A 13,532-nucleotide genomic window follows, 5' to 3' on the forward strand; every position below is an offset into this window, starting at 1 on the left:
CCCAAGTTCCTGAGGTGGTAATTAGCTTGGGAGGTCTAGGATGGAAAGGCAGGAGGCAGGGCCTATGTGAGGGGACTGGGAGCCACTGAAGCAAGCACCTGTCGTGGTCCCCTTTGCAAAATCCCTGTGGCAGCTGACTTAAGAATGCATTCTAGGGACAGTAGAAAGTACATGAGGGAGTTTTCAGGTAGACAGTGTGATAGTTTTGTGGAGGGGGAGTGAAACTAAAAAGAACTAAGTGGGATTGAGGAGCATTCTGAAAGTAAATTCAACATAAGTTAGAGCATGGATTGTTTTAAGGGGTGAAAGAGAGGGGAAAAGAGGCCTCACAGGCCTCATTAGAAACCCTTTAGGTTAGCTGTACTTTGGAATTCAGAAAGTTAAGAGTTTAGGAAGATATATGAGGCATACATCATATAACCTGGACTATCCCAGTGCCATCTGGGCCAGCATCCCATAATCAACCACACAAATCACCATATTAAGTAGGAAAATAAATGCCTCAAAAGCTTCATGAAAACATGGATCAGGTTTACTGCCAAATGAGGTCAGTGTCCTTGGGCCCCCAGATACATTACCTGGACATGTGTCAGGTACTCCCACCTGTGCTCAGGGTAGCTGCAGTTCCCTCTTGCCCACCTGCCCTCTGCCCCAGGCCCACCTTCAGGAGCAAGCAGGCAGGCTTGTGCTGCTCCTGCCAGGCCAGCATGTATGTGCCACACTAGAATCTCGCTCTCCAGCAGGGCCTTTACCAAGGGCACCACCTGGGTGAGACCAAACTGTAGATTCTGGTGCAGTTTTCCCACAAGGGCCACCAAGTCCACAGCCAGTGGGCAGTTTTCCCTGCTATCCCACAGCAGCACCAGGAGACTCTGCATTGCCTCTCGGGCCAGGGGTCCACTCTGCCAAGAGAGAACAGTGATAGCAGCATTGGCCTCAGTCACCACACAAAGCACAGGGTACCAACCATGCCTTCCCCAACTTCAGACCACGTCCATGAGGTGCCTTGGAGTGATACAAACCCATTGGAGAAAAGCCAGGGAGGACAGACGCCCTCAAGAATTTCCTGCTAATCTCCCAAAGAAAACAGTTCTCGAAGAACTTGGGCCAAGCCTTAGACATTTGCCCAGGGCTGACCCCCCATAGCTTATTTTCATCCCTGAACCTCTCCTCTGCCCCCTTCCATGCTGACCCAAGTACCTGAGAAGCCAATCCCAGGAACCCTGTCCACATGGCCCCATACAGGCATTCTGTTCTCTAGCCAGTTAGTGCCTTCCACACACATCTTACAAATTACAATTGAACTTCTGTCTGACTCCTTCTCTGTGCTTTTGGCTTGATGGCAGTCACCACCTGCCTCACCAGGTTTTTCCAAGAAATGCCACAGGAAGGTCACATGCCTTCCAGAACAGTGAGGAAGCACTTGGCCAATCTCACTGATGTTTCCATTACAGCAAAGAACCAACTGAAGCACTGGGACTAGCATCACAGTCTTTATTTTTTTGAGCATTTTGATTTTGGAAGAATAAACAACAAACTTTTACTTGAAAAATACTGAAAAACACAAAAAAGGAAAAGTTGTCCTGGCCCAACTAATGAGTAAAAGACACAAGGAAAGGAAACCCCCTACTTAGAAGTGCCACTTGCTGACCCTGGTTGGTGAGGTCCTGAGCATGCACTTTGGCTCACTTCCCTTCATGGAGCATGGAAAGCAACCCACTGAACTTCCCACTTGGCAGGTGAGGATATCCAGCTTAGAGAGGCCAGGCAACTTCCAAAGTTTGCTGGGCTGTTGACTCTAGTAGGCTGCATTCATATCCAGGGAAGAACCACAACTATACCCAGAGGCCATGATACTACTCAGGAGTCATGGGTTCTCCCCCACCAAGACCCTCTACTTGGCTTCCCAGAGCTAAGTGCCAGCTGGTAGGAGTCTTGGGCTTCCTGCATTTTTCCTCAGTTTATACAAATCTCACTATGTGCACATACACCTGTTTTCACATCAGAAATAGAGAAAGGGACTGATAACATCTGCTACCCTGAACCTGCTTGATATCACACCTAGGCCTTGGCCATATCCCCAGTCCTGTCACATATTGCATCAAAAGAGGACTAGCACTTGCTGAAACTGTCTCCCCATTGACACACAGGTACACCCTAGTGCCTGCCTTTTCAAACAGAATGCCTTTGTTCACAACTGAACTCTATTCCTATAAGAAGGACTTCTAGGTATGAGGTTAAATTGAAATGGAATGTGGACATCAAGATTATTCACTGATACAGCCAAACTGCATTCCAAAAGGGCAGCAAGAACCTACAAGTCCATAGACGGCAGATGGCAGGGCCTGTCTGTCCCATGGGCCCTGGTAGTCTGCTCTGTCTTTTTCATTGTCTCCATCCTGGCTGACCCTGTGCAGGTGTCCTTGGAATTCCCAGGCTGGTTCTTTCCAGCCTCAGCTGCTGCTCCTCCTTCTCTCTGCACATCGATCAATAGGGAGACTCCCTCTTGACTTGGGAACTTCATCTCCCAGAAATCAGAGGCCCACCTGACCCTACACCCTGATTCAGGGCCTTGCAGGCCCATGGGTGACTGTACTGGTTAAGCACCCCACTCTGCAGGAGGACTTGGACTTCAGATCAGGGTCAGGCTGAGGACCACATGCCTCCTCTTTGAAGAAACAGAGTGCAGGAATTCCACTAGGGGAGGGCTTCTCTTCTGAGTCTGTTTTCTTCAGCACAGACCCTTTCCCACCTGATTCCAGAAAGCAGGAGGGACAATGGGGAGGCGAAGCTGGAGGCCAGGCTTCCACAGCACCTGAGCTTTCTAAGTCTGAACCAGAGTTTAAGATCTGAAATGGAAAAACAAAAACAAAAACAAAAAGATCTGAAATGGATTCACCTGTGGCCCCCCTGGTTTTGGCTTGAGCCCCAGATTTTCCAAGCCTGGGTATTTAAGGGAGTGCAAATTAGAAGAAATCTGCTGGGAGTCTGTGATTTGGGGGAACCCCAATTCCATCTGTGGCCTGACTTCTGCTCTACACAGAAAGCCCCATGCACTTCTTGCTGCATCCTCTTCGGTGGTTCTGCTTTCCTGTGCTGTAGGGCCACACTCTGGTCCTGCAACTGCCCCCCATCCCAGATGCTCCCAAAAGGACTCACCCAGGACTCCTGAGCTCTGCTGTTCCCTATTAACAAAAGTGCCCACAGAGCTGAGCAGTGCTCCAGACATCTCCTTCTGCTCCCTAAGGGGAAGGCCCAGGTACCAAGGTGATTCCACAGCCAGAGTACACAGTGTGGGCTACATAGTATGGGCTGAGCTGGTGTACCAATCCCACCCTGGGAGGGCCTACCCTGCCTTTCCATCTGGGCTTCTATTGCTTCCTGCATGGGGCACAGGGGACTGAGGATAAGGGGCACACTTGGCCATTTGCTGAGGCCTGCAAAGTTGGGTTTCCCCCCAGAAGGGGCTGGGTGGTTCTCCCTGCACCCCCACACCCTATGGGTGCACTCTGCCTCCCCACCTCATACATGCATGCTATGGAGTATCATTCAGACAAATAAAAGAATAAAGGTCTAATATAGTCTATAATGGAAATCATTATTAGGAGAAATAAGCATGGCACATAAGGAAATAAAATACATGATTTCAATTATATAACATATCTAGAATAGGAAATTCATAGACAGAAAGCAGGTAAGAGGTCACCAGGAAATAGGGAGAAGGAGGAAGGTGCAGTTGCTATTTGGCGAGCACAGTTCTTGTAAATTTTAGAGATTCTGAAACAAAAAATTAATTCAAACCCAGCTCAACTCTTGACTAGAATGACTCAACCTCCCACACCAATGGCCTAGCAGAGGAGGTGAGAGCCTAATGAAGCCTAAATACTATTCACCACACTTTTACAGTCATACAGAATATGACTGGCTTTTGCCCCAATATTACCACAAAAAAATTAAGAGAGAGAAGAAAGAAGAAAAAACAACACAGTCAAGAGAGAAAGTGATCAAGAAACCTAAACTCAGATAACAAACCCAAATTGTGGAACTATCCAAAAGGAAATCTTATTCTTTTTTTTATTCATTTATTTCTAATGGAGAATTTTAAATTATGTTAAAGGCTTTTGTGGGAAAGGTAGACTACAAGCATGAACAGTTTGGAAATTTTAGCAGAGATGGAAGCAATAATCAAGTAGAAATGTAGGAAAAACAATAACAATTCCCTTCTCCCCATTAACATGATAGAAATGAAAGATGCTGTCTAAGGTGGGCTCATCTATAAACTCAACTTAACCAAGGAAAGAATCATTGAGGACAGGCCAATAGAAGTTATTCAAACAAACAGAAGGAGAAAACTGTAAAATGAAATATAACAAGACATCCAAGAGCTGTGGGACCATATCAAGTGACCCAAAAACTATGTAGTTGGGATTCCAGAAGAAGAGCAAGAGAAGAACAAAGGAGATATTTGAAAATGACTTGAACTTTTCTAAAAGTAATAAAGTTCATCAAACTACAGATAAGGAAACTCAGAGCCTACCCAGCAGGATAAATATCAACTGCACACACGTACACATAATACACCTAAGCATATATTCAAACTTCTGAAAACATGACATACAGGGGAATAAAAATAAGGAATACAGTAAACTTTTGTCAGAAACAATGCAAATTAGAGGACGATCTTCAAAGTGACTAAAGGAAAGCCACTTTAACCTAGCAAAAATACCTTTCAAAAATGAAGCAAAAATACTTTTCTGAAAAACAAAACCGTTTCAAAATAAAAGGTTTCAAATCACACAAGACATGCTAAAATAGTTCTTCAGACAAAGGAATTACACCAGTCAAAAAATTGGATCCAAAAAGGAAATGAAGAGCCAAGAAATGGTGAAAAGGAAGGTGTACATATAACCTAAACTTAATCCTTTTGAACCACTCTAAAAGATAAGTGATTGTCTAAAGAAAACCAGGGCAGTTTCTTGGATGTTATGATATAAGTGAAAGTCAAAAGTATTACAGTCAGTTGGCCCTACTTTGGAGTTTGTGTTTCTGTGTGATGGAGCTGGACTCAGATGTGATCTTTGTCCTCAAGTCTCTCCAGTTACTTTTACCAGAACTGTAGTTGGTGCTGGGGTTTAATGTATACCGAGGGGACCTGAATCTCTGGACTGAACATGTGATAGCCAAGCCCTGAGCCTCAACAGACTTGCAACTCCTACACTCCGGTTTATTGGACTTACCCCACTCGGCTGACATGGAGGTGAAGAAGGTCAACCACCACACCAGGGAGCCAAGAGTGCCTACAACTGAAAGCAGGAGAATTGCATCCAGCATCCAGGTGCAATCTTAGCCCCTTCTTGATATAGATGTGTAGTGGACATGGCCATTCTAGGGTCCACAGGATGGAGGAATAGAGTATGGATTAGAGTGAACTTACTGATATTCTATTCATGAACTATTGTGATTAGTAATCAAAGAAAATGTGGCATTGGTTTGGAGAAAGTGGTCATGGTGGCTGGTGGGGGTAGGGAGTGGGAGGAAGAGGTGTGATGTGGGGGCATGTTCGGGGGTTGGAGTTGTCCTGGGTGGTGCTGCAGGGACAGTTACTGGACATTGTATGTCCTCCCATGGCCCACTGGGTGGACTGAGGGAGAGTGTGGGCTATGATGTGGACCATTGACCATGAGGTGCAGCGGTGCTCAGAGATGTATTCATCAAATGTAATGAATGTCTCATGATGATAGAGAAGGTAGTTGTTATGCGGGGGTGGGGGGTATATGGGGGCCTCATATTTTTTTAATGTACCATTAAAAATATAAATAAAGACCAAAGAAAGGAAAAAAAAATTTCAAAATGAAAAAAAAGTATTACAGTAAGAACACAAGAGTTGGGAGGGAGGAAATGGACATGGATTGGTGTGATTTCTTGAAGGCAGACTGGATGTGTATGTAAACCCTGGGGTAACCACTAGAAAATGAAAAAAAGTGTAATGACAGTGTACTTATGCAGATCAAGTGGCCTGAGCAAGGTACCTGGCACTTGTGCTTCATTAACAGAATCTGGGTTCTCAGCTGCCTGGCCTCTCCCCACATCTGATATAGGACCTGAAGAAAAGAGGGATTACAGCCAGTGATAGGGGCCTTGTCTGGGTGCAACACTACTACTCAGCCCCCTTGGAGCCTTAGCGAAAAAAAAAAAAGAATCAGTAATGCTGACCTGCCTATATTTAAAATATTGATACTTTTGTCATCATGGATTCTTTGGCATTAAATTCAATTGTTAAGAATATTGCCTCAAATATTTCTCATCTTGATTGCTCACTTTTTTGATATCTGACCTACATCACCCTACTCTCAGCCCTGTTAGGAAGAAAAATTATTCAGGGAAGGAGGGTCTGCCCCTATGGACCCAGGCTGCAGGGAGGGTTGGCCTTCACCCACTGTATCCTTGCTTTGAGCAGTGGTTGGAGCCCAGGATGGCAGAGGAGGAACTTCATGGAGGGGGCTGGACCATACCCCAGGGGAGAGGCCTTGCAGGGCTTTGTCTCACCTGAAAAGTGTGTCTTCAACAGGAGGCGCAGACTCCTCAAACACATCTGACTCTTTGATCAAGGTTGTAAGACTGAATTATTTCTGTTACAACAAGAAAAGGGTCATTCTGTTTTCATGATGGGGTCCTGCAAATTAAGGCTTCGCTTTTCCCATTCCCTGTCCCCTCTCAGCTGCCCTCTGAGGACACTATCCAGTCCTCAAAAAAGGAAGGACTCTATTACTCCCTCAGGCTCCATCTATGTACCCTCTGGCCTCCATGGACTACTATCCTAGACATCAGACACCATCTGCCCTCCCCTGGAAAGTGCCTATTTCATACAGATCTGCCCCAAAGCCTTGGTCCTAGGGATTTTGTTCCAGCAAAGGGTCCAGAAGGACTGTGCCCAACAAAATTGATAACATATTAGTAAAGCATACAATTCATCCAAAGTCTACAGTCAATGCTATTTGTTATAATCATGTAGTTGTGCGTTCATCACTTCAATCATTATTAGAGCATTCTCATTGTTTCAAATAGAATAATAAACAAAAAGCAGACAATCAAACAAGAAGATCTTCATCTCCCAATCTCTCTATGCTTCCTCTGCAATACATAGCTGCTATTTTTGGCTATTCTTGCACACTTATTTATTTATTAAGTAGTGTTACTGATATATATTCACATACAATATGATCTATCCATAGTGTATAATGAAAGGCTTTTAGTATAACGACAATGTTGTGCATTCATCAAAACAAAAAATTTGAGAACAACTTCATTACTCCAAAAAGAAAATAAACTCCAAACCCCTTAGCAGTTCTTCCTCAGCCTTATATAAACACTAATCTAATTTCAACTTTATAATTCTTTACTTACATTTTATATAAATGGAATCATGCAATAGGTAGTATTTTGAGCAAGTTTGTGTCTTGTTTCCTTCACTTAGCATAATGGGATTATTGCTCTGATATGTACATCTTATAGTATGAACATATGTTTGTTTAGCTTCAAAGAAAATTGGTCTCATGTGTGCAATAGTACCCATATTCATATTTCACTTGGGGATTTACTATGGTATACAGTTTTGTGTTACATTTCTTAGCTTTCCTTTTAATATTAATAGTATATATGATCTCAGACTTGCCCTTTAAACCTCTTTCATACCCAGAAATTTGGACAGCTAGTTACTCAGGGGAGTCCCTAATGAACTTAACTTCCAGCCTTCTGTCTAATAAGAGATTTCTAAAAAATGTGCTCATCTAATTCTGATGGGGGAAGTAGATGTGGCTCAAGCAGTAGCGCTCACACCTACCACATGGGAGGTCCCAGGTTTGATTCCCAGTGCCTCCCAAAAAAGATGAGGCAAGACAGTGAGCAAATGTAGTGAGATGATTCAGTGAGATGACACAAAAAAGAGACACAGTGAATAGACACAACAAGGAAAAACAATGAGAGACACAACAAGCAGGAAGTGGAGATGGCTGAAGGGTTTAGGTGCTGCCAGCCTACATGGGAGATCCTGGGTTGGGTTCCCAGTGCTTCCTTAAAGAAGATGAACACACAATGAACAGATGCAGAGAGCACACAGTGAGAACAAACAAGAGAGGGGAGAGAAATAATTTTTTTAAAGAAATCTAATTATGATGCAGGAAAGTGCAGGAATTGCCAGAAAATTTATAAAGGAGGAAAGCAATAAGGGGAAACTTACTCTACAGGGTTTGGGATAAACGTTTAAGAATAAACAGTGTATACAATAAACAAAGTGATTTTACCCCAGGGCCATTAGGAAGGCTTCAAAGCTGGCAACCTGGTCAGGACTTTCCTCAGGGGGGCCCCTGAGGGAATTAATTATGTGGGGTGGAGATCTGGGCTAATTAGGAGACTGATGTGCATGATCTTTCAGCCTTCTGTCATCAGGAGTTAACACAAATGTGTTCAGCTAACTATGATGGAGGAATGTGTAGAAAGTGCCACAAATTTTTTGAAGAGGAAATGGAATAAGGGGAAACTTGCCCTACCAGATGCTGAAGGTGTTAGGAATCAACAGTGTATACAGGAAACAAAAAGGTGATGCCTATCATGATCCCAAAGATCTCAAATCCATGAGTTCATCTTATTGCTATCTCTTGTTTTCAGAGAGAATGAGTGAGTTGCCCAAGATCACACAGCTATTAAGTAATTGAACTGAGAATCTATCACAGATGTGAGAAGATAAGATTGAGAAATACTGGGCAGGTATGTTTAAGATGTGCTAATATTTACATTTCACTTTAGAGAGCATGGAGGAGAAAGACAGCCTAGGTTTGCAATGGGCATTGGCTAAATACATGTTGGCACTGCCTGTTGCTGGTATACCAAGCTCTATAAGATATGAAGTTTATAAATAATTTGTCCTGAAGTGCTGAGGTTAAGAATGTGGGCTTTAGAGTCTGACAATCATAGGTTCAAAATCTGAGCTGCCACTTACAGACAGAGGCCTTTTAGAAACTGTTTGAAAATTTATTGACTCTGCCACAGGATGGAGGAAAAATATATGGACTAGAGTAGATTTACTGGTATTCTACTACAGAACTATTGTGACTCTAGCAATGGAAGAAATTGTATCATTGATGTGGAGACAGTGGCCACAGTAGTTGCTGAGGGCAGGGAGAGGGAAGAAGTGAAGTGATGTGGGGGTATTTTGGGGACTTGGAATTGTCCTAAATGATGTTGCAGGGACAGATTCTGGACATTATATATTCTGCCATAACTCACTGAATGGACTGGGGGAGAGTCTAAACTACAATGTAAGCTATAATCCATGCAGTACAGTAGTGCTCCAAAATGTATGCACCAAACGCAATGAATGTGCCACAATGAAGAAAGAGGTTGTTGATGAGGGAGGAGTGGGTGGGGGTGGGGTGGGGTGTATGTGGGAACCTCTTTTATTTTTAAATGTAACTTTTTTTTGCAATCTATGTATCTTTTTTTAAAAAGACAATAAAAATGAATAGTAATACTGGACCTGTTTCTTTTTTTTATTTTTTTTATTTTTTTTTATTGACTTTGTGATAATATTACATTAAAAATATATATGTGAGGTCCCATTCAACCCCACCCCCCCACCCCCCCCTCTCCCCCCCCAACAACACTCGTTCCCATCATCATGACATATCCATTGGATTTGGTAAGTACATCTTTGGGCACCTCTGCACCTCATAGACAATGGTCCACATCATGGCCCATACTCTCCTCCATTCCATCCAGTGGGCCCTGTGAGGATTTACAATGTCCGGTGATTACCTCTGAAGCACCATCCAGGGCAGCTCCATGTCCCAAAGACGCCTCCACCTCTCATCTCTTCCTGCCTTTCCCCATACCCATCGTCCACCATGTCCACTTTTCCCAATCCAATGCCACCTCTTCTATGTGGACATTGGATTGGTTGTTGGACCTGTTTCTTGACAGTAAATAGGGAACAGTCTACCTAGCTCAAAATATCAAGTAAGACACTGTTTGTAAACAGAAATATCTTACATGGGCCATATTGAGTTCACAACAGCAAACAAAGTAACTGCTTTATAAACATGAAAATTAGAATCATAAAATTTGTAGAATTGTTTTTAAATCTAATTCAACAATGCATGGTACTTTATTTGATATTTTGGCAGATTAAGATAAGATTTGGTTAAAATTTATTAGTGCTTTATGTGTGATAAGGAGTATATTTACTGAGTATCTAGTGTGTCCTAGAAAATTCCCCATGATTACATTCCCAGAAACTTTCACTGTAAATGGGAGATGTGATGCAGCAGAATAGATGCAGACTGAAATCTTCTCATTTCCTCTACTTCCCACCCTTGTCCCAATGCTTGAGCAATTCATCACATTGGCTCTGACCCTACCCTAATAATCCCTGTTTTGCCTGTCCACTCCTTAAAGTTAACTTAAAAATAGAAAACCATGACACCATTTTATAAACATTAGAAAAGATTGATTTAAAAAAAGGAGTTGCCCCACTAGAAGCAACCAGGGTTTAGTAATGTGGCTCATATCATTTTACCTCTTTGGTTTCCAGGTGGGCTCCTGTCTTGAAAACTGTTTGATAGGGCACCATTTTTATTGTACAATGTATCAATATCACCTTTCAGGCCAGGAAGTGGTCCTTCTCTGACTCCAAGTCCACCCTCCACACAACCGTGGTTTATGTAGCAAACTTGCTGTCAGACCTATGTAGTGTTCCCAGATTTTCACTTGAACTAACGGTAAAATATTTAAATTCCCACCTAATCTTTTGCACACATTAAGCCATGAAGTCAGAACTCTTTCTTTTCTGGTAGCCCTGACCCACCCTTTAAAAGCCAGTACAAAGCCTCCATCTCTTACCTTGTATTCCCTGTTTGTGAAGCCTGAAACTCGGCCTTCAATTTACTCCCTAAAACTGCAAACTCCACAAGGCAGAGGCTGGTATTCACTAGGAGGTTTACCATTCACATATTCAGAAGGTGTCTCAAGTCTGGATTTTAGCAGTTAAGTAATTACCCAAAAATTACTTGGCCAGGTCATGGAGAACACTTAACTTCCCCAGGACATCCTTAAACCTCACTCCCTTCTCTCCACTGTGAAGCTGGGACTCCATGCTCAGGGTAAAGGAGAGATCGACCTTTAGGGGGTCAGGGTAAAACTCAAAGTCTCCAAGGTTGCTCTACAGAGTTCTACTCCAGAAGTCACCCTTCCAGTCCCCCCAGTGTGTCCATCAGGAATCTCCAAGCAACCCCCAGGTTGGAAGGATCAGTAACTTCCACAGGAGTCTCTGCTCAGACCCGGTCCACTCTCTTCTTGGCGTTTAGATTTGCAAAGGTGCTGTACTCCTGATGTACAGCTCCCAGGATCCAGAGGGGGAAGGGGGTGCTACAGGCCACAGAGAGCAAGGGGTGCCTGCACCATGGAGCTATGGACCAAGGGATTTCGTATCCCAGTCCCATTTTCAACTAGCATCTCCAGAACCAACCTTGCCTCTGCAGAATACCTAGAGGGTCAAGGGAGTGGCGGTTGTTCAAACTTCATCACTTTCTCCACTCCCTAAACCTGAATCTCCACTGCAGGGGTGGGAGTTCCGGTGACCCCTGTTCTCTGCACAGCCTACTGGTTGTATTCACTTTTGCTCCCACTTGCCCACCAGCATCTACTCCTTGGCGGACAGGCTCCGAATGGTGGGTGCTCCTTCAAGGTCCTGAGGACACACCTCCCACCAGCAGGCCCAGGCCTGAGAGGTCGCAAGAGTGTGCAGGGTAGAGGTGCACAGAAGGTACTGGAGGGTGCGGGGCACAGGAGGTCGCGGGCCACCTAGCGCCCTCCACCGCGGTCGGGGAAGCTCTGGTCATAATGGCTCGTCCCCTTCTGGGAAAACGCAACTTCTAGGGCTTTATAAACTGCCAAGAGCACCGTATTCCCTGCACAGGAAGCAGGGCAGACCCGGGTCTCAACCCGGGTTGAGGGGTGGGATCCACCCTCATGGCAGGATTGGAGCATGGGAGCAGCCCCCACTCGTAGAGCCCATGACCTCTCCTGGCCAAAGCTGTGGGTTTTGGTGCCTTCTTGGGACCCAGGAATCCCCAAGTGTGCAAGCAGAGGCACTTGGAACACGTGCTTGGCCTGAACGCATGGAAATGTTGGCGGAGAGTTGCTGGCCCTGGCTCTCTGGGTGAGTCTGGCTGGGGGGAGGTCCAGATGTATGGGGCCACGATGTAAAGCGAGACCCCCACAGCAGGATGCTGGAGGCATTCGTGGACCTATCCATGCAGAGCGGCAAGCCAGTCCCAACAGATATTGGGATGCAGGGCAGGTGGGGCCAGCGCAGATGCCCAGCAGGTTTCCTCTACTCCATTCCCCCCGTAAATAGCCAGACCTGGAAAGTCAGGGGACCCAGTTCAAAACCAGCGTCCACTAATGAATCCATTTCAAATTTTAAATCCGTAATCTTATCTTAAACTCTAGACTACTCACCTGCAATGGCAGCCTTGCCTCCAGCTTCCCCTCCCCAGGCCCTGCCTCTCCCAAGAGTTGGGTGTGGAAGAGTCTGTGCTGAAGCAAATGGGGTGGTGAGAGGAGCCCTCCCTCAGTGGAAGTCTCAGACACACTGCTCTTTCAAGAAGGGCCTCTTTGGGGGAGGGGCATGGTCCTGCCTACTCTTACCTGAAGTCTAGAGCCTCCTGCAGCCTGTGATGTGTGCAACCAGCATAGCCTTCCCTGGACTACTGATGAAGGTCTGAGTCAGGGTATGGGGACAGGTGGTCCACTAAAATCTGGGAGGCAGAGTCTTGAGACTAAAGTCACCCTGGTGGGGGTGATGTGCAGAGGGAAGGGGAAGCAGCAACTTGGGCTGGCAAGAACCAGCCTGGGGATTCCAAAGGCACCTGCACAGAGTCAGCCAGGATGGAGTGATTGAGAAAGACAGAGCAGACCACCCATGCCTGAGGGATAGCCAGGCCCTGCCCTCTGCCCTCAGTGGCCTTCTAGGTGCTTGCTTTTGGAAAGCAGTTTGGCTGTATCAGTGAACATTTTTTATGCCCATATCCCATTCCACTTTATCTTCACTCCTAGAAGTTTATTTTATAGAAAAAAAATAGTTGATCTCTGAGTATAGGCATTCTGTTTGAAAAGACAGGGACTAGGATGTGCCTAAGTGTCCAATGGGGGGAAATACTTCAGAAAACTCTAGTCCTGTGATGGACTATGTGGCAGGACTGGATATAAGGGCAAGGCCACAGACATGTAATCAGGCAGGCTCAGGTGGAAGAGACAGCTTTCCTTCTTTTGTTTCTGATGTGAAAATGGGTGTATGTGTACATAGTGAGATTTGTATAAATTGAGGAAAAATGCAAAAAGCTCGGGAGTCCCAGCAGCCAGTGCTTAGCTCTGGAAGCTCCAAATGCAAGAGAACCCACACCTCCCAGGGGTGCAGAGTGGCCTTCTGGGTGTAGATGGTCGGTGCTTGGACACAGTGGCCAGCCTGCAGGGGGCAC

The sequence above is a fragment of the Dasypus novemcinctus genome, chromosome 19, assembly GCF_030445035.2.
Source record: "Dasypus novemcinctus isolate mDasNov1 chromosome 19, mDasNov1.1.hap2, whole genome shotgun sequence".
Taxonomy (NCBI): Eukaryota; Metazoa; Chordata; class Mammalia; order Cingulata; family Dasypodidae; genus Dasypus; species Dasypus novemcinctus.